Source organism: Zingiber officinale, chromosome 2B, assembly GCF_018446385.1.
Source record: "Zingiber officinale cultivar Zhangliang chromosome 2B, Zo_v1.1, whole genome shotgun sequence".
Taxonomy (NCBI): Eukaryota; Viridiplantae; Streptophyta; class Magnoliopsida; order Zingiberales; family Zingiberaceae; genus Zingiber; species Zingiber officinale.
This window is the reverse complement of record NC_055989.1, coordinates 151,820,770-151,834,800: the sequence shown is the minus strand read 5'-3', so window position 1 is coordinate 151,834,800 and position 14,031 is coordinate 151,820,770.

Here is a 14,031-nt window from a genome sequence, read left to right as displayed (position 1 = left end):
ACTCTAAACTAAAGCGCATAAGCGTTGGAAATGAATTACAGGAGTTCGTCGAAAAGCTTCTGGACCAAGACTATATTTATAGCCTTGGTCGGGGTGCTTGGAAGGGGTTTCGGGCGCCCTGAGGGGATAAAACTTTATCCCCAACGTTCAGATCGCGTTTGACGCGATCTGGTCAACAAGTCTGGTCCGGGCGCCCGGAAGGATTCCGGGCGCCCCGGACTACTCCGGGCGCCCTGGAGACTAAAGTCAACCGATGTTGACTTTTTCATCCGAGGACCACTGCTCCAATTCAGTTCACCTCGGTCCGAGTCTTCTACTCCGGATCTGTTTGCTTGGGTGATCTCTGTCATCCGGAAAAGGGTTCACCCGAACTCAACTTTCGGTATTCTCGAGCAGGCTTCCCTCTGGCTTCTCATCCCTCAGAATCACTGTGTGTTTCCTTCTCGTCCACCAGCGTACTCATCCGCAGTCTTCGTCCCTCGGTCGCACCCCGTGCCGACCTTCTCGCTAGCTGCGTCTCTAGCTCCCCGAGCAATCTTCCGCTCCGGCTTTCGTCCCTCGGAACCACCGCATGCTTCCTTCTCGTCCACCGGGGTACTCTTCCATAGCACCTCGTCCCTCGGACGCACCGCGTGTCGTCCTTCTGGCTAGCTGCGTCTTCCGCTCGAGTACCTATGCTCCTAATCTCCTGCACACTTAGATACAAGGTTAAAACAATACAGGACCTAACTTAACTTGTTGATCACACCAAAATAACCTTGGGGTTCCAACAGTTTGGACGATGCACTTTATTGTTATTAATTGTACTGCTATCAACACTAGTTGATTGCTATAAGTAGAATCTAGTACAGAATGTTTTCCGTTCAATTGACCACTCAACTGGTCTTTAGAGCAATTGATTATTCTTAGGGTACAAATGACTACTGCTAAGTGATCAACGTATATAGAGAATTGTGAATCTATCTACACACATGATCCGGGAAGTAATTAGAGAGTGTCACGTGGATAAGAAAAATTAGTAGTCTTGTCAAAGTGATGGTTTGAGCTAAAGGAAAGTCGGGGCACCCTTGACTCCTTGGCACCCCCAACTCCACGATGTCGCGACCCCTGGGCACCCTCATGATCATGCCTCCTTTCACTAAACTTGAATGAGAGACTTGTGATCTGGGAGGTAATTGGAGAGAGTCACGTGGATAAGGGAGATTAGTAATCTTTCCGAAGTGACGATTCGAGCCAAGGGAAATTAAGTCGGGGTGTCCCTAACTCCACTGTGCCCCGACCCTCGGGCACCCTCATGATCCCATCTCCTTAGCGCCCTTGACTCCTTGGTGCCCCATTTCCATGATGGTCAGTCTCCATGACGTCCTATCTCCTTGGTGCCCCAACTCTTGATCACCCTCATAATCCTATCTCTCCCCCCCCCCCCCCCCCCTCCCCGACTCTTTGGTGCCCCATCTCCTTAGCTACTCGACTCAAGATTCAAAACTATTTGAGGAATAAGATAATGCTCTTAGGGATTTTGAAATATTTTAGGAAGCAAATAACAATCTCGCTAGAGAAGAGGACATGTAGAAGACATATGATTAGCCTTTGCTCTATAAAGATAGTCCTCTCTGATGGCTACAGGTACACACACATATGCATCAAATCTCTAATACTCTCATCCATTCTTCTTCCACCACCATCGTTGAAAACTTTTGAGTATCAGAGTGGTTGCGTCGGGGACCCCCCCCCCCCCCCCGGCTGTCATTCTAATCCTCCCTTTCTCTGATCTTCTTCTATCTAGATTCAAGCAAATCTCCTCATCAATCCTCACTGTCACTAGGTGATTGGTGACAAGTTGATATTCATGCCAACTCACCGGTGGTTCATTCGTCGGCATTCCCAGGTGTCACTAAATTGAACTAATACTATCATCAAAGTGAAAAACTATTAGGTAGTTTTAGTGCAATATATGTAAATAAATGTATATCTCTGGTAAAATTAATTGGCCTAAAGGAAAGTTATTTTTAGGCCAGATATATATTTAAAGGTGACCTACATATAAAGAATAGGTTTTGTTGATCATGCATACAAGATGTCGGCACAAAGAAATGCATGTTGCGTGGCAAATAGCTCATATAAAGGATGGTTTTATAAGTTATGTGCATAATGTATCTATCCAAATGAAGGTACTTTATGTGGCCAACGAAAGTTATCATGAGCTATAACTTGACAGGATCGCTAACAAATTACATTGCAATTAAAATACTAATTGTGATGTTGTAGTTGACATTTCACTTAATGTCCATACATAATATGTTATCTATTATAATCTCGCTATGTTCTTGGTAATAACATGAGTTTTTGTTGTTCTCTCTTTATTTTATAGTACAATCAATAATTTCCAATATAAATAACATCCCAGTACTCACAGACACTAATTTCTCCCAATGGAAATAATATATAATGGTTGTTATGTGTTGCATGTGTTGGTGTAATCAACCTCTAGAGTTTTGATGTTTGACAATATACCTAAGTCTGGTCAGTTTGACTAAGAGTTAATCTAAACAGAACTTGATGTTTGGAAGAGAGAATTCTAGTTAGGATAACTAGCAAGGGCAAGTCCTATAGGAGGTTAGTCCTGACAAAGTTCAAATAAGTTTGTAGGATCAGATGTCTAACAAGGGCAAGTCCTAATTAGAGGTTACGTAAGGCAAAGTCCATGTAAATTTGTAGGACCAGATGTCTAGCAAGGACAAGTCCTAATTGAAGGTTAGACATGACAAAGTTCAGGCAAGTTTGTAGGATCAGATGTTTAGCAATGGTAAGTCCAAGTAGGTCAAAGGTGATCGAATGCTTGACAAAGGGCAATGGTAAATTCTTGGATGCAGTCCAAGTATGAAGCATAGTATGTCTAGTAGACTTACATGAGTACGGCTTGATCCTAAGAAATTGACCCTTAGGTGGTAGACTTGGAGGAGATACCTTTAAACAAAAGGTAAGCCTAGTAGGTTAGGTAGACTTACAAGAGTGTATCTTGATCCTAAGGGATTGACCCTTAGGTGGTAGACTTAGAAGAGAGACCTCCAAACAAAAAGTAAGCCTAGTAAGTCATGTAGATTTACAGATATGAGATAGGTTACTTGTTTATATTTTGTATAATTATTTTGTAGGAATTTGGAACTGGAAGTAAAACAAAGAACAGACAAACACATATGGGTGAACTGAACTTGACTCAGGTCAAATCAAACCCAAACTAGTTAAGTAGACCAAACTAGCGATTTGGTTGATCGAATGTGTTTGGTTCTAGATTACTGAGTTGTCAGAAATGTTAACATAGAAATTGATATGGAAAAAGATCAGATTCAACTTGATTTGGATGAGGATAAGAATAAGTCAGATGATGTGAATAAAAATAAGGCTTGATCCAAATATAACTTCATACAGATAAGGATATGATCCAACTCTATAAAAGGACACGAAAGTTCTACTACATTCATAAACATCGATTCTCTACTCTATGGTCTTCAACTCTGCACTCAAAAGACAACAAGGCTCTTCTCGTACGACCGAAGAAGTGCTAGGAAGAGTGTGAAGCACTCAGGACTCCAAACAACGATACTTTGTTTGTATTTTTCATTACAAGTTGTACTTTATTTTATATCTCTTATGCTTATGCAACTGTAAAATAGATTTCTCTACCTCCAGAAAACTTCTGGAAAGGAGACGACTAGTGGACGGACTCCTCCCGTGCTTAGGCCTTGGATGTACTGACCTTGGGGGTTGAGAACCAAGTAAATATAGAGGTTTTTCTTTTTTGTTTTATTTATTATTATTCCATTGCGTACTAACTCTAATATAAAGGCAAACGAACAAATGAAGAAATCGAAAATAAAGATGGTCGATATTCACCCCCCTCTATCAATGTGCACCAATCTTATAATCGGTATCAGAGCAAGAGACTCTAATCGAACTAACTGGCGAAGAGCAAGCATGCCAAGGATTGAGGGGGAGAAAATCTCAAAGGTATAATTTAATTAATAAATTTTAAATTTCATATTAAGTGCTTTAAGTGCAGGGAGAGAGCACTAAAAAATAAGTGTCTTACTCGTAAGATTTAAATAACACGACCGACGTCAAAGGAGAAACCATTGTCAGGAACTCGGAGGTGCAAAGACCACATCAAATGTTTCAAGTGTTAGAATTTTAAACATTACAAAAATAAGTGCCCAGAAAAAAAGACGAAAAACAAATCCACATAATTAGGAGTTGTGATTCAGATTAGTATATTTAATTATGAAAATACCCCTATGCATGATAAATTAGAGAATATTTTTTGCAATAAATTAGATAATATTTTGTATGATAAATTAAATTTAAAATTTTGAATAATTCTGATAATTCAAAAATTAATTTAATTAAAAAAATATTCATGTAAAAAATTCAAATTATGTTAATTCAGATAATTCAAAATTAAATTTAATTAATAAACATATTAACTTTAAAAATTTTAATCTAAGTAATTAAGATAATTATAGATTGATTAGTTTAAATGTTAAGATAAATTCAAAGATAAACTTTAAAAACTTAGAAATTATTAATAATAAATTTAATTAAGAAATGAACATCTAAATCTAGATCTAAATAAAATCGATCTTAATCTTTATCAATTTTTGAATTTGTTCAATCAAGATAAATCTAAATCAAAAATTTCAACTCTAATTAATCTTAATCATTCGAATTTAATTAAATCTCAAGATAAAATTAATTTAATTAATTTAATAAATCCAAAGTTAATTAATAACTCATCCAATTTGAAAAATTCTAATTTAACAAATTCAAAATTAAATAATAAGGAAAATAATCCAAATTCATTTAATATAGATAATTTAAATTTAACTAAATCAAATATTATCAATAATTTAAATTTAATAAATCTGAATAATACAAATAATCAACAAGTCAATATAGATATTAATTATATTAATTAAATCCTTGACAATATTTTTAATTTGAACAATTTTGATTTAACTAATTCAAAATTAATTAATAATTCAATCATTCAAAATAAATTTACTTCAATTAATAATCAAGATATATCAAACAATTCAAATTCTGATTTTACAAATTTTAATAACTCAAAATTAAATAATGATTTAATTAATCAAGATAATCCTAAAGATAAGTTGATCAACTTTAATCTTAAAAATTTTAAATTAAATCTTAAAAATTTAGAAAATAGAACTTCAAATTTAAAAAAAATAAAATCTCATCCTAATAATAATTTTAACAACTCAAACAATAATTATCCAAACAAAACAAATTCAAAAGATAAAATTTCAAATAAAATTAATTCTAATTTCCAAAATACAAACCTTAAAAATTTAAAATTAAATCTAAAAAGTTTAGAATTAAATCTTAAAAATTCAGTAAATAAAACAAACAAATTTTAAACCTACTAATTCAAATTTAAATAATAAAAATTAGAAACTTAATTATAAAATTAATTATAATAAAATACCTTTTAATTATGAAACAATGAATTCAAAATTAAATATGAAAAATATGAAATTAAATCTGAAATTTTCAAAATTAATTACCATAATTCAAGAAAACAAATATAAAAATATTTATAAGTCAAATATAAATTTAAAAAATATGAAATTAAATTATATAACTAACTATCATAAAGTAACTTATACTTATGAAGTTAATTAATAAAATGCTACCAATAAAATAATCAAAATTAATAAAAATCAAAATGTGTCAAATGGATTGATACATTGGTTCACATAAAATGTGTCAAATCAAGAATTTGATATATTATTAAAAAACAATTGAAATTGGTTTGACTTGATTGACACATGCATATTTATTATGAACATGCATATTCTTAATTAATTTTTATTAAATGTCATATCATTTATGCTAGTCTTTTATTAATGATTTAATCTATAATAGTTAGATAGGAAAAAAATAATTTGATTCTTGTCCAACATAATATCAGGGTGGGGTGAGATGATAGAACATTAAGGAAACTTCGTCTAGAAAGTCAAGGGTAAGGCATGCCCTACTTTGTCTACTTAGCTAAGTGAAAATAACTAAAACTAACTCACCACATCTTACACTATTTAGACAAAGATTTTTAAATAACAAGATTAAATATATAATTTATTAAAAATATTTTGTCTAGAAGTGAACGTTGCGTCGATACCCAAGAAGACCCCTATGCCTCGCCATAGCTTTGAAACTAATTCTTGAAATGTATATTTAATTGACTAACGGTTAAACCTAAATCTAATACAAGATCAAATAATCTTTAAAATTAAAAATAAATAAAGCAAAATTGACTAAACACATCACAAAACTCATAAGGATGTCATACTTAATTGCCCTAAGACACTTAGAATTGGTGAGATAATAATGACACTTATTTTTAAAATATTTTGAAAAAGCTTTCAAAATTTATAAATTATTTTTCAAAAACCTATTTTTAAAATAGTGATTCAACTTATTAATGTTTTAATACAATTCATGCTTTATTGAGTATACATATAAATAGTTTTTAAAAATTTATATATCTTTAAAAATTGGTTGACTGACACATTGACATAGACTCTTTAGGTCAACACTAAGTCCCCTAGACACTTAGATAGAATTTTTTGTAACTAACAAGTATAATTAGGAGGTGTCAAGTTAAGGGGGAGGGAGTGTTGAAACATTTTGAAAATGTTTTGAAAATACTTTTGAAAATAAATACTTTTGAAAATAAATATTTTTGAAACATCTTTGGTCTTTAAAAAATCTTGTAAATATTTTGAAAATTCTTTTGAAAATATTTTAAAAATTAATTAAGATATTTTTGAAAAAATGCTTTTGAAAATTCCTTGAAAAATGTTTTGAAAATTCATAAACATTTTTTTTAAAAAAATACTTTTGAAAACTTCCGAAAATATTTTTTTAAAAAAATTGAAAATATTTAAAAAAATACTTCAGTTGTTATTTTAATTTGAATCAACCTCTAAGACACATAAAAAGTGTTCCTTATGGTTAACAAGAATTCCTAAGGGTGTGTCTGATTGAGGGAGAATCTTGATTAAAAGATCAACATAATTTTTTAAATTATTTCAAAATTAGTTTTGCAAATCTTAGAAACTACGTTTGAAAATCTTGAAAACCCTTTGGAAAATCTTGCAAAAATGTTTGAAAATTGTTTAAAAAATCATCTTGCAAAAACTTTGAAATAATTTTTCCAAATTCCTTTAATAAATTATTTTAGAAAATATTTTGAAAGGAAATTTAAAAATAAAATTTTCACAAATAATCTCATTTCAAAAATAGTTTTAAAAATAAATACTTTATCTAAAATTATTTCAAGTGTTTTAAAAAATAAAAATTCACGGTTTGTGAAAGACCTAATGGACCTTAGGTGATTTATATTTTTTTATATGTGTCGAAGAAGGAGAGTGACCTTAAATTATAAACATTTCGAATCTCTTAACTTTGGTATAAAACCCTAAAGACCAATACCTAACTTAAGGACATTGTCAAATATCAAAAATAAAGAGATTGTTAGTGCAATCAATCTTTAGGATTTTGATATTTGACAATGTACCTAAGTCGGTCAGCTTAACCAAGGGTTGATCCAAACAAGACTTGATGTTTGGAAGAGAGAAATCTAGTCAGAATGACTAGCAAGGACAAGTCCTAACTAGAGGTTAGGGAAGGTAAAGTCCAAGTAGGTTTGTACAACCAAATGTCTAACAAGGGCAAGTCTTAACTGGCATGGAGGTTGGTTAAGGCAAAGTCCAAGCAAATTTGTAGGGTCGGATATGTTAGGACCCTTGGCGGTCAGCTGAAGGGAGTGAATAACCCTGCAAAAAATAAAACCAACCTTCCTCGAACTTTATAGCTCAATTATAATCAACACTTGCATAAAATGAATAAACGACTAAAAGAAAGAAAAGAAGAGGCGTGATGATTTACTTGGTTACAACCAGGGAGGTTGTTAATCCAAGGATGATGAAAAGCTCAATAATTTCTCCTTCGGGCGAAGAAGTCTCTTACAACAATCAAAGCTCACAATCACAAAGCTAAATAGACAAGTAAACTATTAGAAGTGTTGTTTCTCTCTTTTTCCTTGTTAATTAGCTTCTAGGACTAGGGATGTATTTAGAGCCCTGGTTGGAGCACTTGGAAGAGCTCCAGGCATCTGGAAGGGGATAAAACTTTATTCCCGTCACAACGAATTATGTTTGACGCGATCCGGATAACAATGGGGGTTCCAGAAGGGTTCCAAGCGCCCGAACCAAGAAAGTCAACCTTCTGTTGACTTTTGATCCCGATTTTCCACTCCGGTTCTGTTCTCCTTGGCCCTAGTCTTATGCTCCGGCTCAGCTCGCTTGGGTGATCTCGGTCATCCAGAATATGGCTCACCCGAACCCAACTTCCGACCTTCGAGCAATCTTCCGTTCCGGCTCCTCGTCGCTTGGAAATGTCGCATGCCTCCTTTTCGTCCGCCCGTATTCTCTTCCACAGCACCTCGTCCCTGGGACGCACCGAGCCCGTCAGCTCTCTCACATGTCGTCCTTCTCGCTAGCTGCGTCTTTTGCTCGTCTCCCCAAGCAATCTTCTGCTCCGGCTTCTCGCCCCTCGGAAACACCGCGCACCTCCTTCTCGTCCTCCCGCATACTCTTCCGCAGCACCTTGTCCCTTGGATGCATCGAGACTGTCAGCTCTCCCTCGTGTCGTCCTTCTCGCTAGCTGCGTATTTCGCTCGACTTCCTATGCTCCTAAGCTCCTGCACACTTAGACACAGGATTAAACTCCAATAGGACCTAACCTAACTAGGTTGATCACATCAAAACTACCATGGGGTACCAACAAGATGTCTAGTAAGGATAAGTCCTAATTGGAGGTTAGGTACGGCAAAGTCCAGGTAGGTTTGTAGGACCCGATGTCTGGTAAGGGTAAGTCCAAGCGGGTCAAAGGAACTGGATACTTGACAAAGCAAAATCCTAGGGGAGTGAACCCTTGGTGGTGAGATCCTAAGGAGTAAGCCTTAGGTGGTAAACTCTTGGATGCAGTCCAAGCATGAAGCCTAGTACGTCGGGTAGACTTATAGGAGTGCGACTTGATCCTAAGAGATTGACCCTTTAGTAGTAGACTTGGAGGGACCTCAAGCAAAAGGTAAGTCTAATAAATCAGATAGACTTACAAGAGTGCAGTTTAATCCTAAGGGATTGAACCTTAGGTGGAAACTTAAAGGAGGGACTTCCAAGCTAAAGGTAATCCTAGTAGGTCAAGGAGACTTACATATATAGGCTAGGTTGCTTATTTATATTTTGTATGGCTATTTTATAGGAACTTGGAGCTAGAAACAAAACAGAGAATAGACAAATACAAATGGGTCAACTAGACTTGACTTGGGTTGAACTAGACTCAAATCAATTTAGTAGACTAAACTAATGGTACGGTAGACCGACTGGATTCAGTTCTAGATTGTTGAGTAATCAAAAATGTTGACATAGAAGTTGATATGGAAAAAGATCATGTAACTTCATGATTTGGATGAGGATAAGGATAAGTCTGATGATGTGAATAAAGATAAAGCTTGATCCATGACTTCGTCCATATAAGGATTTGATCTAACTCTATAAAAGGAGACGAAGACTCTACATTCATAAACATCAATTCTCTACTCTACGGTCTTCTACTCCACACTCAAAAGACAATAAGGCTCTGCTCGTGCGACCGAGGAAGCGCTACGAAGAGTGTGAGGCACTCAGGATTTTTAAACCGATCGACGACACTTTGTTTGTATTTTTCATTACAAGTTGTACTTTGTTTTATCTCTTATTATTGTGCTTAAGATATAAGACGGATTTCTCCTCCTCCGAAAAAACTTTTGGAAAGGAGACCACTAGTGGATGGGCATCTCCTATGATTAGACCTTGGACGTACTTACTCTGGGGGATTAGGAACCAAATAAATTTACTAATCTTTCTTTCTCTTTTATTTATTATTATTACACTATGTACTAACTCTAATGAAAAGAAGAACGAACGAACGAAGAAATTAAAAAGAAAGACGGTCGATATTCATCCCCCCCCCCCTCTATCGATGTGCATCGATCCTACAACATAGACTTAGATTGTACATTAAGGAATGATTGCACCACACTCCTGTCCAATGCTAGCAATGAAAAATAGAGGATTGATCTTGAAAGGTGGGAGCAATCTAATCTTACGAGCCTGAGCATCATGAAACTGTCAATTTTAGAACCATGCACTTAGAAGCTCAATCACTGAATAATAGAATATTAAGACTTTCCTAAATTAATTAGTAAATTGATTTACCTCAAATGAAATGGTCAAAGTGTACTATGAGCATATTGAAGCTCATCTCAATTGCGATATAAAGGAAAGACATCAAAGTCATAAAGAAAGAGTTGAAGTCTATGACAAATAATAATGTTTGAGAACTTGTTGAATTGTTTGAAAGGGTAGATCAGTTAATTGTAAATGAATATTTAAAATCAAATGAGATTTGCTAAACAATATCGAAAAGTATAAGTCTTGACTTGTTGTCAAGGGATTCACTTAGAAAGAGAACATTAATTACAAGAAAATTTTCTCATGTTTATCGGTGAGAGATATCCTTAGGGTAATAATGACACTTATATCTCATTATGATTTAGAGCTACATCAAATAGACGTGAAAACTACTTTTCTCAATGGCGATATTGAGAAAATTATATATAGAGAGACTTTTGAACCTGAGAATTCAGAGCACCTAATATGTAAATTAAAGAAGTTCGTTAATTTATGATTTAAAACAGACATCTCGTCAATTATATCAAAAATTTGATCAGGTGAATACTTCATTTGGTTTTAACGGAAACCTCATTGATCAATACATATATGTTAAGTCCACTGTGTAAAAATTTATCATACTTATTATATATATGGATGATATATTCTACTAACTAGCAATTGTAAATAATTGTTGCATGAGACCAAGTCATTTTGATTAGGTAATTTTGAAATAAAGATCTTGGTGAAGCATACTTTGTTTTTAACATACACATATGTCATGATTGTCTGAGGGATATTTTTGAACTTTCACAAAATGCCTATATTGAAAAACTACTAATACAATATAACATGCAGACCTATGGACCTAAGGACACACCTATGTCAAAAGGTGAGAGATTTTACTTACAATAGTGTCCACTATCTAAACTTGAGATAAAAGAAATGTAGAAATTTCCTTATGCATCGATTGTGGGGAGCCTCATATATGCATAAGTGTATACTCATTTGGATATTGCGCATATATTAGGGATGTTGGCCAAACATTTAAGTAACACTGGGCTAGAGCACTTGAAAGCAATAAAGAGAGTTATGTGATATTTGTAGAAATCTAAGAAAATGATGCTCACATATAGGAGGTCCGATCATTTAGAGGTGAGTGGACATTCAGTGATGGAGTTTGTGAGATGCTTAGACAACAAGAGGTTCACTTCAAGATATGTCTTTATGTTGGTGAGAAGAGCTATCTCTTAAAAAAATGTCAAACAATGCTTGTAGCCACTTCGATAATGGAGGTAGAATATATAGTTTGTTATAAAACATCCAATCATTAAATTTGACTGTAAAATTTTATCATAGGATTGTAGTTTATCAATGGCGTTGATTGACCATTAAAGATTCATGCCCCGGGGATTGTCCCCGGGGCATGGTGCCGCGGTAGGACATCCATGTTGTCACTCAGGCACCCGCGGTTCGATCCCTAGCTACGGCGTATTTGTAGGAATTTTTCTCCAAATGGGGAGCGCAATCAAAGGATGATGGGCGTCTGGGTTGGTTGTCGTATGCACTTCCCGATTTACCCTGGTGGTCGGTGGGAAATTTCCATGGGATCGAACCGATTACCTCAGAGATAATCAATTATGCTAATTGGAATTATTATTTTATGACAAGAATAATCATAGCTTATTGAAGTTAAAATATATCGATATAAAGTATTTAGCAATCAAAGAAAAAGTGTAAAGTATTAATAGAGCATATCCCGACATATTTGATGTTGGTGGAACCATTGACCAAGGTCTTACTATCTAAAATTTTTCATCAACATGTGATGAGTAAGAGAGTCCTAGATGAAGTACCTATTTACTAGGACTCTATATTTATTGTTTAATGCTCTATGTGATGAACACATGCACCATTTTTGTTATCGTACGAATTTAAGTTTTCTAATATATGGGTATATTTCATTAGACACTATTAAGGAAGTCATCATGATTTATTAATATAGTTTAGCATATAGTGTTTATAAATATGATGTTAGCCTCTATTTAGAGTCATAAAGAATTATGATGGTTTGTTGCTACATGATATAAAGTATTTGCAATTATGATTGAGGCCTTTCTCTAAAGTCATAAGGAGGATTAAAAAAATAATATATATAGATCACATTCCATATAATTCTCATAATATATATCTACATCACATCTGTCATTAATGATATTAATATTATAATTATTATTGAGTTTTATTAGAAGCTAAGCTATATAATAACTATCATCTCTTTCGTTCTATATCACTAAAATTAATAGATCAAATTGTTTCACAGTATTTGACCTTTTTTTTTAGCTTCACTACGAAATTTTATATATATATATATTCGTGGGACTCATCTCGAGCATCGGGGTACCAAAGATTGGGGCGACCCGGTCGCTGGCTACAGGTAGCATTGACCGGAGGATTTCTGACGACTTGGTCAACACAGAAGACAGCTCACCCTCCGAGTCATAGAGATGTGGTCAACATCCCAGCCACGTCATCTCGGAGACTCCGTCTTCCTAGATTCCCGACAGAATCAAATTAGCATCGTCTGTGGGACGCACCTGGTCTGGAACATGAAGACGGACGACCCGGAAAGTTCCGCCATCCTCATGGCCTTGATGGGTTTCGACGAGTATATAGTATCCTCCTCACTCCACGGGTATTCGAAAGTCGAGAAATTGAGTCAGATCCTCTGCTGGTCGGCAGGTTAGTTTTTCAGCTATATTCTCTTTCGGTCATAGAATTTATCATAGTTTCTCGAGCGAGGACTCCCGTGCCGATCGGTCGGGTTTCCATCATATTCGAGCCACCAGCTCGATGCCAAAGGCTCCCGAGCCGATCGGCCGGACGTGTATATTATCCGAGCCACCGGCTCGATGTCGAAGACCCCGTGTCGATCGGCCGGGCGTATATTATACACTGAGTTGCAAGCTCATTGTTGAAGACCGTCGAGCGGTGACGTTAAACCCTAGAGTCGAATCGGCGACTATAAAAACCCCGGCTTGAAAACCACTACAGGGACCAATTCATCGGATGTCCTTTCTCCCCCGTTCGGGGTCAAGCTTATCAGAACGTGTATCTCCCCCGTTCGGGGTTGAGTGACCGGCTTATCAGATATTTTATCTCCCTCGTTCAGGGTCGAGTGATTATCATTGATATCAGACCAGTTTCAGATATTTTATCTCCCCCGTTCGGGGTCGAGCGGTCGTCACTGGTCTCGGACCAGCTTATCGGATCTTCTATCTCCCCCATTCGGGGTTGAGTAGTCGTCACTGGTATCGGACCAGCTTATCGGATCTTCTATCTCCCCCGTTCGGAGTCGAGTGTCTTCACTGTTCTAAGACCAGCTTATCGGATCTTCTATCTCCCCCGTTCGGGGTCGAGCAGTCGCCACTGGTTTCGAACCAGCTTATCAGTTATTTAATCTCCCCCGTTCGGGATTGAGTGTTCTTCGCTGATCTCGGATCAACTTATCAGCGCATCGTATTTCTTATCTCCCCCGTTCGGGGTTGAGCAGCCGTCACTGGTCTCGGACCAGCTTATCGGATCTTTTATCTCCCCCGTTGGGGGTTGAGTGTCTTCACTGGTCTCGGACCAGTTTATCGGATCTTCTATCTCCCTCGTACGGGGTCGAGCAGTCGCCACTGGTTTCGAACCAGCTTATCAGTTATTTAATCTCCCCCGTTCGGGGTTGAGTGTT